The 10036-nt window shown below is 40.1% G+C and overlaps 1 non-coding gene across 1 annotated transcript; it reads right to left on the bottom strand.

Moving 5' to 3' along the window:
* Positions 1-8241: 8241 nt before the first annotated feature.
* Positions 8242-8345, bottom strand: LOC148574380 (small nucleolar RNA R71). The gene has a single exon (XR_015906563.1). It is a non-coding gene; the product is annotated as a small nucleolar RNA R71 (small nucleolar RNA).
* Between the last annotated feature and the right edge of the window lie 1691 nt (positions 8346-10036).

Below are 10036 nucleotides of genomic sequence, written 5' to 3'. Positions count from 1 at the left end.
GGACATTGGATGAGCTTCCTGTTATGGCGGCTTGTGCTTAAATTCATCCAGAAATCTCCACCAGTGCTTGGAATGCCAATAGCCTCTGGGGTCCCAAACTAGGCATGTAAAGCTTCTAAGCAGCTTCAAACAGATTCTCAGGCTCCCGGGGTGACGAATGTCAAAATAGATTCCAGGATCCCAAACTTTGCTTTTAAATCCGCCTCCATTTGGATCTATATTTTTCCATCCAGGCGATTTAGAAATTAGATTCTCACCAAGATAACCAAACGTTTTCTGAGATCCATTCGATTGATCATGATGCCAATTCGTGCACTTCAAGTTGAAGCGTGGAACCTTATTGAACCTTGGGCACCAGCTCTGAGCACGAGCCATTTCCCTCTTACTCTTAAAGCTGCAAAGAGCTCTAAGCTGGCCATCTGTTTCAAGCAAACCATATTCAAGTGGGAAAATAAAGTTAAAGGTTAAGGATTGTACCCACTTGAAGCTCGTATTGGGTGGTAATGGCCTTGGGATAGGTGTTTCCAGTAGTTTTGTGAGTTCTATTCCCTTGTGCTCTTCTGCGAATTTCTCCACTTCTGTGTAATATTCTTCAAATGCATCCATGTCCTGATCAAAGCCTTCTGTGTCTTCCTCATTACTTAAGTCATAAACGGGAGGTTGAGAGAAATCTACCTCCGCATCATCTTCGTATTCACTTGGGGAAGATTCTTCGATCTCAGAGAATTCACCCGCGGATGCAAGTTCATTACTAGGAGAACTTGACTTGAGATTATCATCATCAAGGAAACTTACTTCTTGGATTATTCCGTCTAGTTCTTCATAAAAGATTTGCTGTGGGAGTTGTGCACTATCCTCCTTAGCATCAATTGTAACGTTCTTAATAGAATTCTCCACAACTCTGGATTCCCATGGAAGTTCAGCGTCTCCTAAGTCTTCAACCAACTCCTCTTCTTTCATAATGACAGCTTCCTCTACTTGTTCTAATACGAAGTCATGCTCTGTCTTGTCCACTTGAGTTTCTAGTATCTCCTTCATGCTACGCTCTTCATTAGATTGTCCCCATGGGGCTCTAGGAGGCCCTTGAATGTTCGAACGGCTAGAAGATAATAGACTTACTGCTTGCTCCAATTGATGAAGGGTTGTTTGAAGTTGATCTACTGTTTCCTTGAGGCGAACCTCTGATTCTTGGGGTGATAGATTTGGACGTGGTACATGGGAAAGTGGTGGTTTTGGGGAGTAATTGGATTGGAATTTGGGTAAATGAGGATCATACGGTAGTGAATGGTGAAAAGGAGCTTGTGAGTGTGGGGGTGCGAAGTTATGTTGAGAGGATGGCCTATAAGCACCAGGTGGGGCTTGTTGGTAACTACAAGGTTGTCCACCTTGTCTATTGCCTTGGTATGAATTGTAGAATGGTCTTTGTCCATGATATCTTGGAGGGTATTGTTGCCTAAAGGGTTGATCAGATCCTCTTGACTCCATCCATCTTTGATTGCTCTGACCTTGATGCGTGTTACTATTATAACTTTCACTCCTTTCAACAATATTAGAACCAAACTCAAAGCGAGAGGGGTGAGAATTCATAGTACCTAATGGAAATAAAAGTTAAGAAAATAAAGACAAATAAACAAGTAAAAGAAAAGTATTTACAATAACCAATAATAAGGCACACAATTGCAGTTCTCCGACAACGGCGCCATTTTGAAGAACTGTAGATTGATGGTTTAGAAGTTATAGTAAACTCTCGTTGCAAGTATAGTTACTAAACCAAGCAATCAACCTTTCTTACAAACGTTTTGGTTGTCAAAAGTAATAAACCCCTAAATAAATTGATAACCGAAGTATTTAAACCTCGAGTCATCTTCTCAAGGAACTGCAGGGAAGTATGTTCTTAATATTGGTTATGAAGATTGTAAATTGGGGTTTTTAAGATGAGGAACAAGTAATTTAAATTGCAATTGAAATAAGTAAAAGACTGTAAAGTAAATAAATAACTGTGAAATAAACTTTTGGCAAGGTATGAGAAATTAGAAGTCCTATCCTAGTTATCCTTATCAATGATAATGAAGATTGAATCTTAATTCTACTCAATTAGTCTTTACTTAAAGTAAAGAAAGGTCAAGTGACTAATTAGTTTGATCTTCAAATCCTAGTTAATCCCTAAGGAAAGATTGGGATTATTGAAGTCCAATTCAATTAGCAAAGATAACAATTATCAGTCATGTTAAGTTTGATAACTCCTGAGTTACTGATTTCTTAACCAAGACCAAAAGGGAAACAGTAAATCTACTGGAATAAAAATGTCTTCAGATTGGAAGTAACAATAATAAAAGAAAGCAATAATAAACTGAAATACCTCAAATAACATTAATTCAAAGAATAATCTGTAACATAGAAGAATTCATAAGCTAAATTGAGAAGATAAATAAAAAGGAATGTTGAACCTGATAAAAAGAGATAATCCTGAAAGCGAATAAAATCCTAAATCTAAATCCTAATCCTAAAGAGAGAGGAGAGAACCTCTCCGTCAAAACTACATATAAATCATCAAAAGTAACTAATTGGAGACTCCCCTCTGAATGGATGCATTTCCCCACTTCATAACCTCTGATCTGTGCCTTCTGGACTTGGATTTGGGCCAAAAAGGGCTTCAGAAATCGCTGGGAGCATTTTCTGTACATTCTGGTGCATGGCCTCTGTCGCGCGTCCGCGTCATATGCGTTTCGCTCAAGGCGCGCGATCGCGTCAATCACGCGGTCACGTCACTACCATTTCGTGCTGGCATGCGGCCGCGTCGTCCATGCGATCACGTCACTGCCAGTTTCTTCAAAAACTCCGTTTTATGCTTTCCTTCCAATTTTGTATGTTTCCTTTCCATCCTTTAAGTCATTCCTGCCTTAGAAGATCTGAAACTACTCAACACACGAATCACGGCATCGAATGGAAGTAAAAGGATAATTAAAATAATTACTTTTAAAGCATAGGAAACATGTTTTTCACATACATCACATAATAAGGAAGGGAAAGTAAAACCATGCAATTAACATGAATAAGTGGGTGAAAGACTGAATAAATCACTTAAATTTGGCCCAAAATATATCATAAAATATGGGTTTATCACACTCTCAAAATTAGCCAGCACCAAACCAGGGGGCAATAATAGAAGCCTCATCCAAGAGATGATGCAGAACCCGTCAATCTCGGAAGAAGAAAAGATCCTAGCCATAACAGGTCTGGATCAAGGATGGAAGACTCCCATAATTAATTACCTCAAAATAGAAACATTCCCTACACATAAGAAGGAGGCAAAGAGGTTAAAATGGGAGTCACAATACTACACCATCATAAATAATACTCTATACAAGAGAGGGATTTCGACACCACTATTAAAATGCGTGCCGACTTCCAATACAAAAGAAGTTTTAGAAGAAGTACACAGTGGCATCTGTGGCAACCACCTCAGAGCACAGGCACTCACCAAGAAAGTACTCCGAGCCGGATTTTATTGGCTGACCTTACAAAAAGAAGCAACAGAATTCGTGAAGACATGTCCACCATGTTAGAAACATGCCAATTTTCACATCGCCCCACCAGAGGAGCTCATCAGCGTAACCTCACCCTGGCCATTTGCAAAATGGGGACTCGATCTTATCAGACCCTTCCCCCAAGGATCAGGACAAGTCAAATTCTTCATAATGGGGGTAGACTATTTCACAAAATGGCACTCAATTTACAGATGCAGGCTTCAGAAAGTTGGTGGCCTATCTAAACATAAAACACTAATTCACATCTGTAGAACACCCCCAGGCCAATGGACAAGCAGAAGTTGCTAACAAAGTCATATTAGCCGGGCTAAAACGGAGATTACAGAATGCAAAGGGAGCCTGAGCCGAAGAGCTCCCACAAGTCCTATGGGCATGTCGGACAATGTCACACTCCACCACAAAGGAATCACCCGTCTGATTAGCTTACAGAATGGAGGCAATGATCCAAGTAGAGGTCGAAGAAGGGTCGCCCAGAGTGATCCACTACAATGAAGAGGCCAACTCCCAACTTCAAAGGGAAGAACTCGACCTACTTCCAAAAATCTGAGAAAGTGCTTGGATCAGGGAAGAGGCATTAAAATGACGAATGGCTTCAAGATACAATCAAAAGGTAGTGCCATGAGGTTTTGCCGAGAACGACCTCATCCTAATCTGAAATGATATCGGAACAACTCGACCTGAAGAAGGAAAGCTGGCAGCAAACTGGAAAGGACCCTACCGAGTCATAGAAGTACTTGGAAAGGGCTACTACAGGCTGTCCGAACTAGAAGGGCGAGAGCTTCCCAGGTCATGGCACGCTTGCAACCTACGAAGGTATTATAGTTAGAGGTAATAAGGATCTTTGGACAAAGTGCACTCTTTTTCCTGAAAAGGTTTTTTAATGAGGCACCAAGCCAAGATTCGTAAAATACCTAACTTAGAGGAGTAAAACTCCCACGTGTATATATTTGCATATTTTCTATTTTGAATAAAGTTTTTAAGATTTTCCACAAATCCTTTATCAAGACGCATTAATCTGAAACGCAAAAGAAATTCATCGCCCGATTATAAAGCTACAGATCGGCAGAAAGTGAAGATCAAATTCACTGCACGATCACGATAAAGGCCAACAAAGATGAAAACCAAATTCATCAAAAGGTCGACCAACGGGGATCAAACCCAATGTCTACGAAATCGGCAAAGATGAAAAGGAGACAAAAATAGAATAATGCAAGAAGTTATCAAAAGTGATCCATAGAAAGGACCTGACGAGGTCTTAATAAAAATGGGTTGCTAAAAATAACTTGAAGACCGACCGACGTAAAAGAAGTCGGACCAATCGACCACAATAACCAAAGTTATAAAAACTAAATCCCTGGAAAGAGGCCTGTCCAGCCCTAAAAAAGAGGATTACTAGAAATAACTTAGAAGGGACCGACGTGAAGAAGTCGGCCCGAAACAAAAAAGTTATAAAAGTAATCCCTAAAAGAGATCTGACAGAGGTCCAAAAAAGAGGATTACTAGAAATAACTTAGAAGGGACCGACGTGAAGAAGTCGGCCTGAAACCAAGAAGTTATAAAAGTAATTGATGCCAAGGCATCTTAGGCTAGTTTCACTAGTATTTTTCTGTTAGTTTTAGTTGTTTTATGCACTTTCTTGAGCTTAAAGTAACCAAGAATGGTTAAAAGAATAACAAAGCAATGAACCATCCAAACAGTATAATTTTTATGCAAATTTCATGAGTTTTTAGTTATATTACTTGAATGCTATGAATGGAAGATTCTCATGAAAATTTGCAAGACTTTGATGCAGTTGTTTGGATGATTTCAGGAAAGAAGAGGCTAGGCAAGGAAGCAACAAAAATCAATAAAGGAAGCTTGAATATCACATGTGGAGTTTAAGTTCCAGTTTAAGCTTAAACTGGAACTTAAACGGCCAAAATCATAAAAGCTGAGGAAAGGGTGAAAGTCGCGTTTAACCTCCAGTTTAACCTTAAACTGGAAGTTAAACGCCAGAATTGGGAAATGCACCAGGGAGCCATTTCCACGTTTAAGCTCCAGTTTAACCTTAAACTGGAGCTTAAACGTGTTCGACCAAGTTTTCTCCTCCAGGGTTGCTTTCTCCATTTCCACGTTTAAGCTCCAGTTTAACCCTAAACTGGAGCTTAAACGTGTTCGACCTCCAGGGGTTGCTTTCTCCGCTTCCACGTTTAAGCTCCAGTTTAACCTTAAACTGGAGCTTAAACGTGTTCGACCTCCAGGATGGCTTTCTCTATTTCCACGTTTAAGCTCCAGTTTAACCTTAAACTGGAGCTTAAACGTGTTCGACCTCCAGGGCTGCTTTTCCTATCTCCACGTTTAAGCTTCAGTTTAACCTTAAACTGAAGCTTAAACGTGTTCGACTACGTTACCCTCCAGGGCTGCCTTCTTCCATTTCCACGTTTAAGCTTCAGTTTAACCTTAAACTGAAGCTTAAACGTGCTTCCACAAAAGGCATCACTGGAAGTGTCTGGCGTTTAAGCTGCAGTTTAAGCTTAAACTGCAACTTAAACGCCACTCTTGGAAAAGGTTTCTGGGCCAAAAATATTGCAGTTTAAGTTAGCATTTGAGCACAAATATTAACTTAAACTTACTCTGGTATGAAACCCAATTGAATATCATGGTTTATGGGATTGGGCCTGAAGGATTGATGAGTCTAGAATTTCAATTTGTTGAGTCATGTGTCATTACTTGATTATCACTAAGTTGGCTCAATGAATGTTACAGAATTTGGATCAGCAGCCTCATCAAGATTATGGATCATAAACCCAAAGCAAAAAGAAAGCAGGGAGAGGCCTCAAAGCCCAAAAAAAACACAACAGAAGCTCAATGAAGAAAGTGTATAAATAGGATAGAATTTAAGTTAGAGGCACTTTTTTTTTACCTTTTCATTTTGGAAGTTTTCATACTTTTGTAATTGAATTCAGAGCTATGACTCACTAAACCCCCTTTCATTGGGTTAGGGAGCTCTATTGTAATTCAATGAATCAATAATAGTTTTATCTTCTTCTTCAATCTTTTCTCTTGAATTTTGTTAGAAAGCTTCTCGATCTAATTCCATTGGGTAGTTGTCTTGGGAAAGAAACTACCCATAATTGGAATCCTTCGGAACCTTGGGAAAGGAATGGAGGATTCATGCTAGAGAAGCTTTCTCACAGTGAATTGGATTGGGGTTTGGATGGATATTGTGACATGTAATCCTACCAAATTGTGGTTCATGAAACTGTGTGGTATAATCAGTGATCGAGCATCATCTCTTCTTATGAACATTTAAGCCAAGGGATTGGAAATTTGTTTGTTTTTAGAGAGAATTGGTGAACCAAGGGATTGGGATCCAATCATATAAGATTGCCAAGCAAAAATTCAATGAACGCATTGGTTGAGGAAGAGATAAAAATGTTTTGATTCGGAGATCTCAATATCTCCTAAAACCCAATGAATTCCCCATCTCCGATTTCCACTTTCTCTTTACATTCTGCAATTCAATTCATGCAATCACCCCTATTCCCTTTTAATTTCAGCAATTTAGCTTCTCGCTCTTTAATTCATGCAATTTAAGATTCCGCAATTTCAATTTCTTGCCATTTACGTTTCCCGCCAATTTTACATTCCGCAACTCTCATCTAATTCTTGATTCCGCTCAACTAGACACACTTCTAATCCGAATTGCTCATTCAACCAATCCTTGTGGGATTCGACCTCACTCTATTGTGAGTTTTTACTTGACGATAACCGGTGCACTTGCCGGAAGGAATTTTGCCGATTGTGCAATTTCCTAAATCGTAGCATAACAAGTTTATGCGCATCAAGTTTATGGCGCCGTTGCCGGGGATTGGTTTTCGATTGACAATTCTCAAATTGGAAGTTAACTAGATTGAGCATTTTTCTTGCTTTGTTAATTCAATTCAAGTTACTTGTTGAATTTTAATTTCTGCACTCTGTTACATGCTTTCTTTCTTTATGCCTTTAAATTCAAGCAACTAACTCACTGACTCACTAACTATTTGAATTAATTCCTCAACTACTCTAACCATACTCTTCCATTAACCAAGAGTATTTCACTTGTTTGTTGCCTGTGCTGTGTTCTTGTATGACAGGTAGGAGAGAAGAGACATCAACCCCTCCATATACCGAACCAGAGAGGACCCTTCATAGACTTAGAAGGGAAGCAAGAGGGAAGAGAGTACTGGGAGAAGAAGAATCTGAAGGAGAATCTGAGGACAATTTTGAGGAAGCTCTAGATCTCAACATGGATAGAGAAGTTCACAACCATGAGAGAGCTGATGGAAACAATGCCATTCCCGAGAGGAGGGTTCTTGGTTCATACATAAACCCAACCTCTGGGAATTGTGGTAGCAGCATTCAGAAACCACCCATTCAGGCCAATAATTTTGAACTCAAACCACAGCTAATATCACTTGTGGAGAATCATTGTTCATTTGGTGGGAGTGCTAATGAAGATCCAAACCAACATCTCACAAAATTTCTGAGAATTTGCGATACTGTGAAGTCCAATGGAGTCCAGGAAGATACCTATAAACTGCTCTTGTTCCCATTTTCACTTAGGGACAAGGCAGCTAAGTGGCTGGAATCATTCCCAAGGGGGAGCCTAACAACCTGGGATGAGGTGGAAAGCAAGTTTCTGGCACGTTTCTACCCCCCACAAAAGGTCAATAGGCTTCGATCTGAGGTTCAGACGTTTAGACAACAAGATGGTGAAACTCTCTACGAGGCATGGGAGAGATTCAAGGATTTAACAAGGAAATGCCCACCAGACATGTTCCATGACTGGGTGCAATTGCATATTTTCTATGATGGACTTTCTTATGAATCAAGAAAGGCTGTAGACCATTCATCAGGAGGTTCATTGAACAGGAAAAAGACTGTGGAAGAAGCCATTGAAGTGATTGAGACAGTGGCTGAGAATGAGTACTACTATGCTTCAGAGAGACACAACACTAAGGGAGTCATGGAGCTGAGCCATGTTGATACAATTTTAGCCCAAAACAAGGTGTTTGCCAAGCAACTAGCAGAGCTCACCAGGAAATTAGAAACAAAGCAAGTGGCTGCAATACACACACAAGATCAAGAGGAAGTAAGCACTGAAGGAGGTGATTGGGAAGAGGCCAACTATGTGGGAAACCAACAAAGGCAATTATATGATCCACATTCCAACACTTACAACCCAGGATGGAAAAACCACCCAAACTTTGGGTGGGGAAACCAGCAAAACCAACATAACAAGTCCACATACCAAAACTCCAACCAAAGATCATACCAAGCCACACAAAACACTTACTCCCAACCATCATATCATGGCCAAAATAATCAACCTACCCAACCTAATCCGAACCAACAATTTCAAGATCAATTAAACAGGATAGAGGGAATGCTAGCAACCATGAGTCAAGACATAACCGAATTGAAAGCCTTTAAGGAAGAAGTAAACTCTAACCTGCAAAACCAAGGAGCTGCCATCCAGAAGCTAGAAAATCAAATTGTGTATTTGTCTAAGCAAACCCCTGGGCCAAGCGTTTCTCATGCTGCCAAGGCTATTGCAAGGGAAGAATGTAAGGCCATAACCCTCAGAAGTGGAAATAATCTAAAGGAGATCTCAAAGGAAACCACAGAGGATGAAGCAAAGGAAAATGTGAGAGACAAGGAACAAGGACAATCTTTTACACCGTCTGCAACAAAAGAAAAAGAAAAAGAGGTCCTGAAGCCTTATACACCTAAAGCACCATATCCTCAACGTTTGATGAAAAGTGAAAAGGATGGCCAATTCTCCAGATTCTTGGAGATTTTTAAGAAGCTTCAAATCAACATTCCGTTTGCTGAGGCAATAGAGCAAATGCCACTCTATGCAAAATTCTTAAAGGAATTAATGACCAAGAAGAGAAGCTGGAGAAATGAGGAAACTGTGTTGTTAACTGAAGAATGCAGTGCCATCATTCAGCACAAATTGCCTCAGAAATTGAAGGATCCAGGCAGTTTCCAAATCCCCTGCATCATAGGAGAAGTCATGGTGGAGAAGGCCTTGTGTGACTTAGGGGCCAGTATCAATTTGATGTCTCTAACAATGATGAGAAGAATGAAGATTGAGGAAACCAAACCAACAAGAATGGCCCTCCAATTGGCAGATCGAACTTTTAAATTCCCTCATGGGATAGTTGAGGATTTGTTGGTGAAAGTGGGAGATTTTATATTTCCTGCTGATTTTGTGGTGTTAGATATGGAGGAAGAAGCCAAAGCTTCAATAATTCTGGGAAGACCCTTCCTGGCTACTGCTGGAGCCATCATAGATGTACAAAAGGGTGAACTCACTCTTAGACTACATGACGAGAAATTGGTGTTTAACGTATTCAAGGCAATGAGCTATCCATCAGAATCACTAAAGGAATGCATGAGGGTGGATGTAGTGGACATTGCAATACAAGAAACCTTTGAGGAAACAACAAAGGAAGTGGCAG

Source organism: Arachis ipaensis, chromosome B2 (assembly GCF_059453495.1).
Source record: "Arachis ipaensis isolate K30076 ecotype BB chromosome B2, ASM5945349v1, whole genome shotgun sequence".
Lineage (NCBI taxonomy): Eukaryota > Viridiplantae > Streptophyta > Magnoliopsida > Fabales > Fabaceae > Arachis > Arachis ipaensis.
Note: the sequence above shows the minus strand (reverse complement) of the source record. Positions and strands in the feature narration are given on the sequence as shown.